This window comes from Danio aesculapii, chromosome 17, assembly GCF_903798145.1.
Source record: "Danio aesculapii chromosome 17, fDanAes4.1, whole genome shotgun sequence".
Lineage (NCBI taxonomy): Eukaryota > Metazoa > Chordata > Actinopteri > Cypriniformes > Danionidae > Danio > Danio aesculapii.
Window position 1 is genome coordinate 26120475 of NC_079451.1, and position 15176 is coordinate 26135650.

Consider the following 15176-nt stretch of genomic DNA (forward strand, 5'->3'; position numbering starts at 1 on the left):
TTTAAATGAACTGCATGAAAAATATATTTTAAGTGTAACCGTCCTAAAATTAGAATCTTAAAATTAAATACAATATATTAGCAAATAAAAAGCAGCTCACAACCTATGTACAGTTAATTAGCCATACTTGTGATTAGATTTTAATATTTGCATGTGCAGTACGGAAGGATCGTTCCACTATTTGTGGGGCCTGTGGGTTTTGAAAATAAGTAATAATTTAGTTTTATGATTATAGACAGATTTTACAGCATATGATAAAAAAATTATAAACTAGTTTTAGGATGATTAATATAGGTTCTTGACATTAGTCGGGGGCCCCCTATTTTCCCGGGTTACTTACCTCGCTTATTGGCAAAGTCCGCCCCTGGATAGAATAACATTACAAATCAAGTCACCATTGTGTTAAATGCTTTCAGTACTATTACAAAATGTAGCACAACACGCAATTATTTTTAATAATACTAAAAGAATAAAATAGTTTGCCATTCATTTATGTAAAAGTGAGTCAGGTACTTCTCAGCCTGATTCACTGCTAGAAGGTCACAAAATAACCTTATGAGTCATTTCTTCCACCTAACGTATTTGAACAGAAATCATGCAATACTTGTATATGTATTTATATATGTACTTTATTTAGTATACTTAACCGTTACAGTAAATAATTTTTTTAATAAAAAGCATCTAAATATTGGCTAGTAAGTATTCAATAATACTTTGAATAGCAGTGCAGAAAATATCAGAGTAATATATGGTGTTCTGCATTTGCAAAAGAAAGCTTGTTTGGTAAACTATTAAGTCCAGTTTTCTTGAAATAAATCATTAAATTAATTAACAAATTAGGGCTTGGCCATTAAACAATATTATATCGAATTGCGATAGCATTTATGTCAATATTAATGATAAGCTCTGGACTTTTTTTTACTCTATATTGATCTAAGAGCCAATCACACAGCAGAAATGTGCAACAATCGGAATCTAGAAGTGTGTTGATATTAGAGATGTACCGAATTTTTGGCCACTGAAAATTTATTGTCCAAAAATATGTTATTTAACGGGCCCTCTAGTTTTCGTGGCCTGAGACAATGTTGGTTTAGACCTTTAAATCTAAAAGCATTAACATCTTACATGGAAATATATATTGTTATGGTTCAATATGGAAAATAATTATTGAGTTTGCATTTTTGCCGTATCACTAGGGCCAGACAGAATCTGCAAGCATTTTTTTGCTATTTCTGCACAGAACATTGAGAAAAATCTGTGGATTTATGTGGAATGGTTTTGGGTGTATCGTAACTAAAAACTTAATATGTTAAATTAAAAATAATGCTTTTTTAACTTGTATTTAATGTTTACATTTCAAATCCTATTAGATCCATTTAATTGGTGAACAAAGCAAGTGTCTCATATAATATATCTACTATATATCTACTTAAAGACAGAAATTATTAATTCACAATCTGTATTGTAAGTAAATCATATAAACGTTTTTATATTAGTGAGTAATATTACTAAAATATTACTAAAAACTGAATAAATATAAATTTACACACATTTACACACAACTACATAAATAGACTAAATGATGGGCTGAAAATCTGTGCATTTATGCGCGTGCAGATTCCGTGTGAGCCTACATATCTCCCAGCACTATAACAAAGATAACTTCTACAGTAAATAATAACCAATTTGTGGTTCCTCAATCCTCACCCCCAATTTGTTCCCTAATAGATCTGACCTGCTAAATATTTATTTATCTCATAAATGTTGAATATAAGAACAAAATGATCATATCAGTTGTCGTTTAACTTTTTTCTGTGCAGTCTTGTGGTGTGATGGATAAAGAACTTTGCACTGTGTATGATGTGCATAACCATGAAATGTTTTTACTGGTCCATAAAGTTGTTATTGACCCACCTAGCTCGGTTTGTTTGATTTTTCCACATTTGCTCAGCTCAGTCCAGACATTATTCATGCAAATGTTGAACTGAACTGCTATTTTGAGAATAGAGATGACCTTTGCCCCTCAGACGGCTACTGCTCTTTCAACGGTGTCCATCTTAGTAGCAGAGAGAACAGATAACATGCTTTACGCAACACAGCCTTAGGATAGTGTGACTTAATAGATTTTCATATATTCACTGGACCATATCAAATATGCGTGTTGAGTTCACTTATGTAATTTAAAAAATGTAGTACATCACAAATGTGCATTCATGTTAATGGAAATGTGCCTTTAATGGGACTCTCCGGGTGTGATATATTAAGGGAATTTTTATAGTGGGTCTTTCAGAGATTTCAGGGCATTTTCACTTCTGAAAAAGGGAGTCTTCTATGTTTTTCTTTCAGTTTCTTAAGGGATTTGTTGAATGTTAAATGCTCGTAATCAAATCCACTGAGCACATGTGATGCTGTCACCTGTGCATATCTGACACGTGATGAAACGCACAGGGTATTATAGGAAAATGTACTGTGGAGGCCTAGAAAGACTTTGATCTCTGACATAATGGCTTCCTCTATGGTTTGTCTTTCAGCAACCAACCCTGGAAATTACCAGAGATTATTATAATGCTTTTGGAGTAACATCACCCTTCTTAAGACATGTCTCTTAGATGTCTACTTAGTTTAAGCCTTGATTGAAAATGCTTTGCAGCACACTTTAATGCATGCCAGCAGCTAGTGCTGTGTATTGGCAATATTCTGGTGATGCTATGATATTTTACAATAACAAGACAAGTGTAACAAGACTCTATATTGCATTATATATTAGAACTTCACTATATAACTTCACTAATATACTGTAGAAATTAAAATTGACTGTATATTAATTCATAAACCAGTCAACAGAAAATGCATAGTCCATTTAGTGAGTGTAACGTCCAACATCACAACACTGTTTACAATATATTTTTTCCAATCAAATGAAATTGAAGATTGCACAATCATTGTAAAACATTGTAAAATCAATACTAGCACAGTTTTCATTTTTTTTTACTCTGAATCGTCTGAGTTAAAGTTGCAGTATGTTAGTGGATGAACTAGATATTGCACTCCTGGATCAAAACAAACACAAGCGCGGGTTGGCAGATTGAGGACCAACAGGAGCGAGCCTGACTGTTGAGCCTAAAGGCTGTTTTAAACCGTGTCCTAAATAAAAGCAACAGCACATGATAGAATTTTTGTTCTTACCAACACCTCGAATTGATATATTAGGAATGGCTTCTATTTCTTGCAGCTGAAAAACAGAAAACTGACTATGATCACCTCAGGTACACCTCGTGCTTTATTCAGGGTTAAATGCTAATAATGTAAGTTTGAATGCCATTTTACAAGACGTTTATTGCCATACAATGAAAGCAGCAGTTTATCTCTGATCTTGAAAATAAAATAAACAGTTTGAAATTGAACTTTAGAACTGTGACTCAGTGCAAGCTAACACATATCAGTGATTCATTCAGCATGTGCATTTAATAATGTTAAAGAGGTTTAATATGTATTAATTAGATTATAAGCCTTACAATTTTGTAAGTGAGTGCATATTCTGTGCTTCTGAATGGCTGTATTTAAATTGCTGTCGTGTTTCATTTAGTGTAAACAGCCAAATTGCTTTTCACTGCAAATCTCGTCACATGGCAAGTTGTTAGGACACAAGATTACAATCCGCTCACCTAATGTTTACGTTTGTAATATTTATATTATTTGATAATTAATAACCTTATGTGAAACTCTGAATCTGCGTCTCATTTCAGAATGTGTTACTGTCCACCAGAGGTTGCATTTCGGTCACAGACACATGCTTTGAGAGTATTTCTGAATGAGATACGCAGTTTTCCACCAAGGCAACCCGGGGTGCTGAAATATAATTGGCTAAACTGGCATTGGGTGGGTTAAATGACCAAAACAAAGACACCTATTACGACAAAATATCTGACTTTAGCATTGTTTTTCAGATAAACAAGTATGTTCACTTAGCATGTTTCTTAAATATCTGCAAACATATTATGGTATTTTTTATTTAAAAACTTACTCACAGCACCTTTAAAGCAAGCTTTCATATAAACTGTTATATAAAAAAGTGAAGTGACTTAAATGCTAAATCGCAAAGCTTATGCAAACATTTCCACATTGCCAGATGCTTTCTTAACTGATGTTCTCCCATCACTGTCATTTTTTGTTGTGCATTTATTTTGTTATTGAGATTAATGACACACACACGGTACTCATGCAGAATTCACACATCCACCTAAATATCATTCCTTAGCAGCTCAAATGGTGCTTTTATGTTAAGTGCCTTCTTAGTTTTTTGGCCCTTAATGGCTTATTTTGCAACAATATGATTGGCTCACTCCTTACTAGTGCATTTTCAAAGTGAAGGCCAAAATGGCTCCCACTGCAGCCAAAGTGAATATAATTCTTTCATCCGCCATTAATGAAATTTGAAATTGCCAATGCTAACATTAACACTGCGGCAATGCTCTTTTTCTTTTTCTTTTCTTTTACATTCTTCTATTCTTTTACATTTTACATTCAGAGGTAACAAAACTGCCATCTTGAGATAAGAACTAGTTTCAGATATAAACAATAAAGGATCTATAAACACCAAATATAGTATTGAGGTGTTTACTTGTACTGTAAAAATAGTTTCTTACATATCTAATGCTAACACACTACCTTATATCTAGAAAAAAATACAATGCGTATGGCTTATTTTGGACATTTGGATCAAGACTGAATCATGTTAGTAATGAACATTTATCTGTCATCTTGTCATTTGGCAGCGGGGTGTGGACACACCACCCACTACACTTGTCATTCTTTCTGTTGACAAAGTTGGCATAGATGTCAGTCAGTGCTGATGTTAATGGCCATGAACTGTCAGAGGTGCAGACGAGACTGCGTTAAGCCAGAAGCATCAGTACGGACCCCTCCCAAAATTAAAAGTCCTCACTTAGCACTTGTGTTGACAGACTGTGTGTGTTCGTGACAGGTGCGAGGATCTCTTCTTTATTGGTCTGGTTTGCATGTGTGTGTGTGTGTGTTGACTGTTTCAGCAGCTGTCAAGCATGTGTGTTTGTGTGTCTGTTAGTTAAACTCCTCTATCAAACTACTGTCCGATAAAATTCTTCCCATAGCTGTTTTGTCCTCGTGACTAGCGTCAATTATTTGGAAGCGGTGTTTAGAACAGCAGTGGCTGTTAGCTGATCATCCTGAGGCCTGTCTGGGAGCTCCGGTCCATGAGATAGATTCTCATATTGCATTCCAGTGAATGTAATTTAGTATTATGAGAAGTATCCAGGCAGCTAAATATCTGTCCTCAGCGCCAGACAGCTGTTCGGTGGTAACTTTAGTTGTTTAGTTTTGCATGTATTACTGTACACTTGCATCATTGAAATAGGATTAAAACTGAGACCTGTTAATTCGATAATTATTTTTATGTTATGGCTTATAAGTTGTAGATGGCAGGTATTTTAATTTTAAAGACAGTAAAACTGAAAGCAGCCATTTTAAATGAGATCAGCAAATTATAATGTACAGTTCTAGACATTTATATCCATTTTGGGTTTTGCTCAGAATTAAGTGAGGGTCATACGTAAGTGAGAATATGATACAATTAAGGGAGTTATGAGTGATTAACAACATATGTTATAATATTGTTTTATTTTTATAACAATAAAATAACAATATCCAATTCCAACTTAAGAAAAAAATGAATACATCTCTTATAAACGTTAAATAATATATAAACATGTTATGCCGGTCAGAAGTTTGGGGTAATTCAGCATTAAATTGTTTAAAAGTGACAGTAAAGTATATAATGTTAAGATCTTCAAATAAATACTGTTCTTTTGAACGTTTTATCTATCAAATATTAAAAATGTCTTAAAGTTGATATTTAAGTGATTATGTGACTGCTTTATTTCTGAGCAGAAAATGCAGCATTTGTGAGAGACTCGTTTCAAAAGCATCAATAAATGTAGCTTGATCTTTAAATGATCTACTTAGTACAGTTACTCACGAAGCGTGTGTTTCTGTCTGTTGGGATATTTCCCACACCGATCTTTGATGTTTTGGTGATGACAACTGTGGCAGCAGATTTGCCTCCCAGAAACTCCCACATTATTTTGTAAATACTCTCATGAATATCAGCTTTCTTGTGTGTGTGAGTGTCCTCATGTGATGCTGAGATATCTTTTTCATAGGCTTCTTGATTATTGGAGTGTCTGTAGAGAAAGCCCATCCTCATGTTCATATCATCTTTCTATTTGTTGTGTGTTTGCATATGGCTTTGTATTTTTGCTGCTGTTTAAACATGCAGCTCTCTGCAGTGCATCTGTCGTACACTTCTCTCTGAATAAATCAGACTGTATCTGTATGAACAGATCATCATCATCAGGCCAGATCCCTGTTTGTGAGTAAATTTGTGAATAATTTGAAAACTGAGAACTTATTTTAGTGTCTGTCATTATCTGGCATTGATTAGACTGCATATTTTCTTGAATAAAACAGGAAACATAAATGTGATTCAACTGGTTTGAATATGCTGTTAGTATTTCCTCTATTTGCCTGTGTGACATCATGGTTGGAGAGTCATTAAAATTTAATGTATGATTGAGACAGAGTCAATATAGACAGGAAGTCATAAAGACTCTGAAAAGCCACTATAAAAGATGCTATCACAGTTTAGAAATGTATGCTAATTCTGTGGAATATACTTCAATCAGGTGTAAGGCTGCAACTAGCGAATATTTCAATAATTAATTTGTTGGGAAATACTTTAAAATTAGAAATAATAAATAACATATTTCTATTTGAATGTGTCTGCGAGAGAGACCAATGTGTGCAAGAGAGACCAATAAAAACAATAAAGAATAATATATAATATCAAGACATTGTTATGTACCCTCCATTGCGTGAGAAGCCGTGTATCCCCACTTATCGATAATGGCGTTCATTAACAATGAATTTCATTATTGATAATTATCGATTTTATTGATTAGTTGTTGGAGCAGCTCTAGTCAGGTGTAAAACTGGATTCATGTCAAGACAATGATCAAGTAAACTTCACTAAGCACTTACAAAGAAGTCCTAGTTTTCCATAGTTGTATTACATGGAAGAATACTTGTGTGTCTGAGATTTTAAAATCTGTTTCTGTTGGGATTTGCAGATCTGTTTGTGTGTTAGTCTGTCTGGGATAGCTACAGTATCAGCTTGGTGTCTGCTCTTCTGTTTAGTTGAGGTTGATGTCATGTTTAGCCTGTTTGACTTTCAAATGGGCTGTTTACATATTAGGTTTAATCTGCCCACCCCAACACACACACGCGCACAAAATGAGAGTTAGAGGTGTAAAATATTGAACAAAAATTATATACAGTATCAGTTTTTTTTATAGACCCTTTTCACATTTCCGGGTTTCTCAGAATAGCGGAAGTTGTCATAGTTGGAAAAACTTAGAGCGCAGTGAATTAAAGAATATGACGATGTTACAAAGACTTTCAGAAAAAAAGAAACGAATTGTGTGAGACTGATGATGGCAGCCAGAGGAGAGAATTACATCAAATTTACTGTCCTGTCCCATAGACGCTGCATGAGAGAGACCTCGCACAATCGGTAATTTGAAGCACAGATGATATACTACATACATAAATACATATAAATGTTTATACGTTTAAAAAAAAATCTAAATATTAAAAACTTTAAAGGATTTAAGATGCTGATGACCGTTGAACACATCATAACAGGTTTGTGAAAGGGTCCATTAACATCAAGAATGAAACTATATTTCTCTATATGCATTTTTGTATCTGGCATATTGGCTCGTTTAGGCCTGTCATGGGTTTATAAATATGACACTAAAACTGACAGTCAGTGATACCAAATCCCTCTTTTAATGAGTGAATAATTGAATCATTCATTCAAATTATTTAAAAAAGCAAGTGACGTTCTTTGAGATAACAACTGAATTATTGAGTCACTTGATTCATCCAAAAAGAGTTTAATTCTGAAAATAAATGAAACATTAAGTGCACAAATGTTTCGCTTTCTGGCTTTGTTTGGAATTATTTTCATTGGTGCAATGAAAAAACAATAACCATAAGGAGTTTAAAATGTCACTCAATACTAACTTTTTATAAATCCAATCATTTAAAAATAAATATTTTCTTTAATAATGTTCATTATTCTAATAGGCTTTTTCACACAGTGAATGCTTTTGCAAAGAAGTGTTTTTGTTTGTTTGTTTGTTTGTTGTTCATGATGAAGTGAAATGTTGCAGAGAATATCGCACACCTCTGAATTTCTCTTTTCTTCTAAGCGAAATTGTTATTGTTTGAAATAATTCAATTAATTCTGTCCTCTTTTACATTACATTATAATATGTTTCAAACATTTTATTTTAAATATTATGGTTTCATTTTGTGTAAATTATAATCCCGTTTTTGAGTAGAGCTGAGTCATTAAACATGGCCACCTTGAATAATGCATCCCTCTCTGTCTCTTACTGTGTGTGTCTTTTATAAACTGCTTCTTGTCCCTATGAACCAGGTCATGGGAATTAAACACAGAACATAATGTGAATGTTGAGTGGCTTGGAAAGTACAAGAGACTCGCCGAGTCATCTGACTGAAAACTCTTTTATTTTGTTGCACGCATTAACAGGAAGGACATTTTGCATTAACGTAAGTGGATTAGGTTTGTTAGGCTGAAAGATGAGATTGAGAAACAATAAAGGGAGTTTCAGCCGAGCTCAGAACTGTTCTATGAGATCTGTTTTCACAGAGCCTTATATTTATATAGTCTGTTGTGTCACTCATAATGCTCTAATTAATCTTTTCTCTGCAATACAGTGTAGTTTTTATGCTCATACTGATCAAGTGACTTTACTAAGCAGGGTAAGGATTTGCTGCTGTAAGTTTTCTTTGCTGGTAATCACAGTTAATCACCACATGCTCATTGTAATGACCACCCCACATTACTGTGATTGCTTTCAAGGATCTGCTGTCTGATCTTTTTCTTTGTTGTGCTTAATGTTTGGGGGTACATCTTGTTAGATTGTCATTTGATTTGTGTCATTTGATGTACCATTATGCTTATGATGACTGTGTCAATCCATATTCTACTGTATATGTGGAAGGGTTAGCACTGACAACCCCAGGCTATACACAAACAGCTGTGGTCTTTTGAGCTTTTTGTCATTGTACAACATTGATCTACAGTATATGAAGGACTTTGCTTAGGGCTACTGTAACTAACATCACAATGTTACCCGATTCAGAGTGTCTGGCTAAAGAGTTGCTAGACTAGAATACATTAGGCCAGCAGATATGAGGACCAAGTCCAACTCTATGGAGTTCTAACTAAACTAAAACTTAGACTTTATTTTGTGTTGGAAGCCCATACTACATGTTATTTAGCATAATCAACAGAATACTCTTCATTGACTAACCCCTTTTGCATCTGAACAAACTTTTATGGTCTTATTTTGAACTGTTTATTATTTACCTTATTTAAAGAAAAAAATCACTTTGACTTTGCAACAGACCAGTTTAATTGGAACCATGCTCACCTAATAATGATAGTTCTGTCATCATTTACTCTCCCTTCACTTGTTCCAAACTTTCATGAGTTTTGAGAAAGCTGAAAATCATAGGCACCATTGACTTCCCCATAGTAGAAAGTCAATGGTTACAGGTGTTTAAATAAAAAATAAACTCATAAATGTGTATAACCACTTTAGAGTGAATGAATAGGGGGTATATTTTCATTTCATTCAGATTTTATGCAGTCTTTTTCCAAAATTTGCTGCTATATCTGTATTTAAAATACAATTATTGTCAGATTTAGAGGAATACATTGTATATGTACAGTATATGCATTCTGTATGCGTTCTAGCCTGGAAAGCACCCACCTTATACTATGGTAGGAGAAACATTGATATTTAATAGTGCCTATATGATATTCTTTTGAAAATTGGATTTGCAGAACAAGCATAAGTACTTGAAATTAGGGATGGTCCGATCGATCGGCCAGAGATCAGTATTGGCTGATAATCACATTTCATGACTTGATTGGTACTCGCTAATCTGGTCGATCTCATGAACCCATTACAGTTGTTTGTTTACATGTTTACAAGCAGAGAACACATAAGAACTGAAATCTTTTTACATATCAGAACTGAATGTTCTTTGTTTTTAACAATATTGCAAGTTCATTAAATCCTGGCTAGAAATATTAGGTATTTTTTTACTTGAATATTTAATAATTTAATAAATTAATTGATTGTGAAATATGTATTGTAGTAAGCAGTAGTTCATGGATCTATTTCCTTTTAGTAAAGAAGTAATAGATTTATAGGTGTGCAATTTAACTCCCTATGCATCAAATATGCACTCCAAACTTCATTTAGACATTAGACCAGTGTTTCCCAACCCTGTTCCTGAAGGCACACCAACAGTACACATTTTCAAGCTCTCCTTAATCCAACACACCTGAATCAACTCACCAGAATATTAGAAGAGACTCCAAAACCTGAAGTGAATGGGTGAGATAGGGGAGACATCCAAAATATGTTCTGTTGGTGTGCCTCCAGGAACAGGGTTGGGAAACACTGCATTAGACAACTCTTCCATGATTTGCAATGTTTTCAAATAGCTTTATTAGTGATTTTTCTTGCCATTTTTAAAAAAATCTGTTTTGTTCTGTAAAGTTGCTTCTGACCATGACATGTCCACACTAAATTAAGTATCTTAAGCTTAAGTGTCATACTTGGACTGAAAATGTGCTTTATCTATTATAAAGCTTGAAGCATCAGAATCGGTACTCTGTATCAGCCAATCACCATGACAATGAATCGATACTCTGTATCAGCCACAAAAATCCTGATCGAAGCATCCCTACTTGAAATCAATGCTGAATGCATGTTTGATATTTAATTTTTTTATTTTATCATGTTTTAATTTTACTAACAGATATAACCCATCAAATATTAACAGACTTCCAGAGACCATCGTTCTCCTGCAGACATATAACTGTGAATGTTTGTCTGGGTGCTTGAATACGTCTCTGTCTGGAATAAACACACAGTGCGTTGGAGAAAATTGGCTTTAGTTTGTTAGTCTGAGCTTACAGTAACCCAAAGCAAAGAAATACATTGAGAAATATTGTCAGACGGAGAGCCCATTTGGACACACCACAAAGACTGTTGTCTGTGTTTAGTTGGACTGTAATGCATTTAATCCAGCCCTCAAGCAGATCTGCCTTATCTCAGTAAGCTGCTCTCTGTGACAAATCCATACCTGTGCACACCTGAGGCCGGCTGAGCTGAAGATAGAAAACAAGCAGCAATGTCAAACAGCAGCTTACTTCATACCATGTGCTCTGCAGGAATAAGCACTTTTGGATCGCCTCCATCAATAAGGACAGGCAGATTCACTACCGAGAAGCAGTCCGACAGAAAGTCTAATTGATTTTAGTGTCGGGCCGTTGCATGCTGTACACACACACACGCACGCACACACACACACACGCACACACACACATTGTTTGCTGTTTAGCTGCCTCGGATATATAAAAGATTGGTCAGCTTGTTCTTTCTTAACCTCTTAACCCAAGAGACGCATACACAGTGTAAATGGTTTATAGAACATTTTTTCAGAGCGTTTACTACAGACTATTTAGAGCTTTGTGTGATGAGGTGGTTTTCTTTTTCTGAATGCTTGACAGATTTAAGATTGAATCCTTAGATTTAAATGTTTAATTTTTGAGCTAAAGTACAATACAATTTAAGTAACATTCACTACACACTGGAAAAAAATATTCAAAGATGATTCCTTGGATTTACTCAATTTTTTTACGTTAAGTGGTTGTAAACAATTTATTTGGGCTGAATTTAAACAAACAAATTAAGTTGAACATTGCTCCATTTTATTTGTTTGTTTTAAATTCAACACAAATAAATAGTTTGCAACAGTTTTGCATGCAACACATTTTCAGTGTACCTTCTAAAACTTGCAAACCATATTTTGTTTAAATTTATACTGTCAGTCAGTAGGTTTAATATATACTTTTTTTTGCAGAAAAGGTCCATGAAAAATTAAGGCACTGACTTATACATCCTGTATATTTGTACATAGTATTAAGAGAGAAAATGCTTTTAGAATAAGAGTCTTTTAGAATAAATTAAATTGAGTTCAAAATGACTAGATGCATTTCTGTTATATTTTTCTATATAGTGTCATGTGAAAAAGTTTGGACACCCTATTAAATTCCATATCAGGACAAAAATCTAATCATTTGCAGGTCTGAAAATTTTGGATATTAAATCTTAGAGCAACAACAACATTCAGCATTAGCAAAAATAGGTTTAGATCATGAGTCAAACACTGCTAATTGCAGTAGTTTTAGCAGTTTGTTGGTCTGGAGCCTTCAGGTGTGTGTCAACACAATGTCCATCCAACAGCTAAAACTAAGCCAAAATTGGGTCATGCAAACAGCTAAACAGCTAGAAAAATCAAGGTGCAATAGTCCAGACTCATTCTGACTGAAATGTCAGGTTGTGCCAAGAGCTGTGCAAAAAACTCCTCCAGAAAAATCTTAGAGGATGAGAAAATCACACAGAAAATCATTACTTTAAGTAAAAACTGCTAAAAGTGGATCTACACTCATCTGAATCATAGGGTGTCCTATGTGGCTTTTCTCTTTGGCTTTTTTTGTTGCTGTAAATAAATAATGACGTGGTGTGAGTTGTCATATGATGTTGTTCATCTGGGTTGTTATCTTCCAAATTTGAAAACCTGCCAAGGACCATGTATTATTTTATTATGTTCAGATGATACTGAAAAGCATGAAATTCAATAAAGTTTACTAGCTTTTTCACATGCTTGTATACAAACATGTGGTTGATGGGTGTGAGGGTTGAGTTTGTTTTGCAATCATTTCGCACATCATTAAAAAAAAAAGGTTCAACCCACGCCTCATAACCTTGAGCTTTTTCCATTCAATTACATGGTTTTTCAGTGGAAAAACACTTTCCGTGTGAATTGGTCCTTTAGGAATAGAGATATGTTCTGTGTTACGGTGGTCAGCTCAGTTGTTATCATTGTCATCATTGCCTTGTTGTCAGGTACTGTAATTATACCATTTGCTTATATTTATATTCCAAACTACCACTCTACATGAAATAAAATTGTGTTATAAGATGCAAAAGCCTTTGTTACCATGTGTATTCTACTGTATACTTCTGGGCTATCCGTGACAGAATGACCTAATTTTTCATTTTGAATGATTTTGGTGTAACTGTTGTTAGATTTTGGAAGTTCTTTGTCATTTAGTTGTTAACAGGAACAACAATGTGTTTAAGTTTGTCTGAGGACATTGGGAGGGGTTTTCTGCTGAGACCCGAGTCCATTTAAAATCACATTTAGACATCACATCACATCCTGCTGTGTTTGATTTGAAGTGACTCCTCTTTTTCTTCTTTGGTTCTAGTTACCCATAGAACTTGTCTGAATGTCTTTTGGAATCAGAATGATGTCTGCTGATGTGTGTATACTGCATGTGGGTGGGTTTTGAGATGCAGGTAAAAATGCAGAGGTTTTTTCTGTGACTTTCATTCTAGTCGAGTGAGTTTTGTGTGGGAAGGAACCAGTTGACAGATGGTCTGGAGTGTTGCCATAGTAACCTCATTTATGACATCATCTGACCTCAGGCTTCAGCAATTACCCTCCTTTGCCCTTTGAATGTATTTTACATTTATGCAGATTTATGTCGAGATGCGTTCAGTCTTTTTCTAAGATCTTTTAACACAGTCTTCAAAGCTTCGAACCAAATCAACTAGCTCTGAAATTATTTAGAATTTTTTGTATTTTTTGCTTTTTACTGAGCAACAAAGTGTTTAAGAATCATTTAAAAAGTAAAGGCATGGGACGATAACTGGTTTCAAGGTTTACCACAGTTTGGAAAAGTCATGGTGTTAAAAACACCAAAATATATTGTTAAAGTGTTTCTAATGTATATCTAAAGGGTTTTTAAAGTGTTTTTTTTTATGTGTTGTAAGAAAATCTGTGTTTTTGAAGCTAATGAAGATAGTAGAAGTCAGTGGTTTATTTTAATTATGTAGCCTGACGTGTTTACTGTTTCAAAACATTATAAAAGTTGTTGTTTTTTACCAAGACATTTTAAAGGAAATTATTTTACAGTTGTAAACACAATACAGGGATACTGTGAAATGGTAAAAGGTTATCATACCGTTGGAAACTTATACCGGCCCATGCCTAGTGCACCAACAACACCATATAAACTTTAGCTTTCAGATATTATAATCAAGCATACAAAATCAATGCTTAAAGTATATTCTACTATAATCAAACATACACTGCTAGGTTTTTAAGATTGTTTTAATAATTTCAAAAGTGTTATGCTCAACCAATTTATTTGATCTTAAATACAATAACAACTGTAATAATGTGACATTATCACGATTTCAAATAATTTTTTATGCATTTCAGTGTCATAAGATACTTTACAAATAATAATATGCTGATTTGGTTCTAAAGAAACATTTGCTTTTATTCCTATTATTCACTTCCAGTGATAGCTGTAAAAAAAGCTTGTAATGTTGCCTAATATTGAAAACTATCATTTTAATGAGCATAAATACACAGTTTTGTAGTGCAAACAATTATATTGTTTAGAGCACTTTGTTATTCTTGTTATTTCCCTGTAAAGGCCAGTGAATCAGAAGTCTGCACATTCACACAAAGATATAAAAAATCTATATAATATTCTGCATTGATGATTGGTTTTGGCAAAAATATGAAAATAACTGCTGGTGTTGGGCTGGGGTAGGCTTTGGGAGATGTGTTATGGCTGACCTGATTTGGCAGAATGAAGAGGATTATAAAGCCTGTCAGTCTCTCTCTCTCTCTCTCTCTCTCTCTGCCTGTCCATTTGTCGTGTGACTACTAGTATAATCTCTCATCACAGAATGTGGGTCAGTGTGTGAATAAAGATCACTGCATGCACTCCTTTATTCCTCCCAATGCTTTTTTTTACGCATGCTTCACATTTGTGTCATAAACAACAATCCAGCCCTTCATTCAAATTTTGAAGCTCTGATAGATTAATATATGAAGTTGTATATAGATTATTGTTTCTTTTACCACTTAAGAAATTCTCTTTTAGA

The 15176-nt window shown here is 34.1% G+C and overlaps 1 protein-coding gene across 5 annotated transcripts in view; it reads left to right on the forward strand.

The window, feature by feature from the left end:
* ccser2a (coiled-coil serine-rich protein 2a) overlaps positions 1-15176 on the forward strand; it is a 60785-nt gene that overhangs the window by 922 nt on the left and 44687 nt on the right. The window lies entirely within an intron of this gene.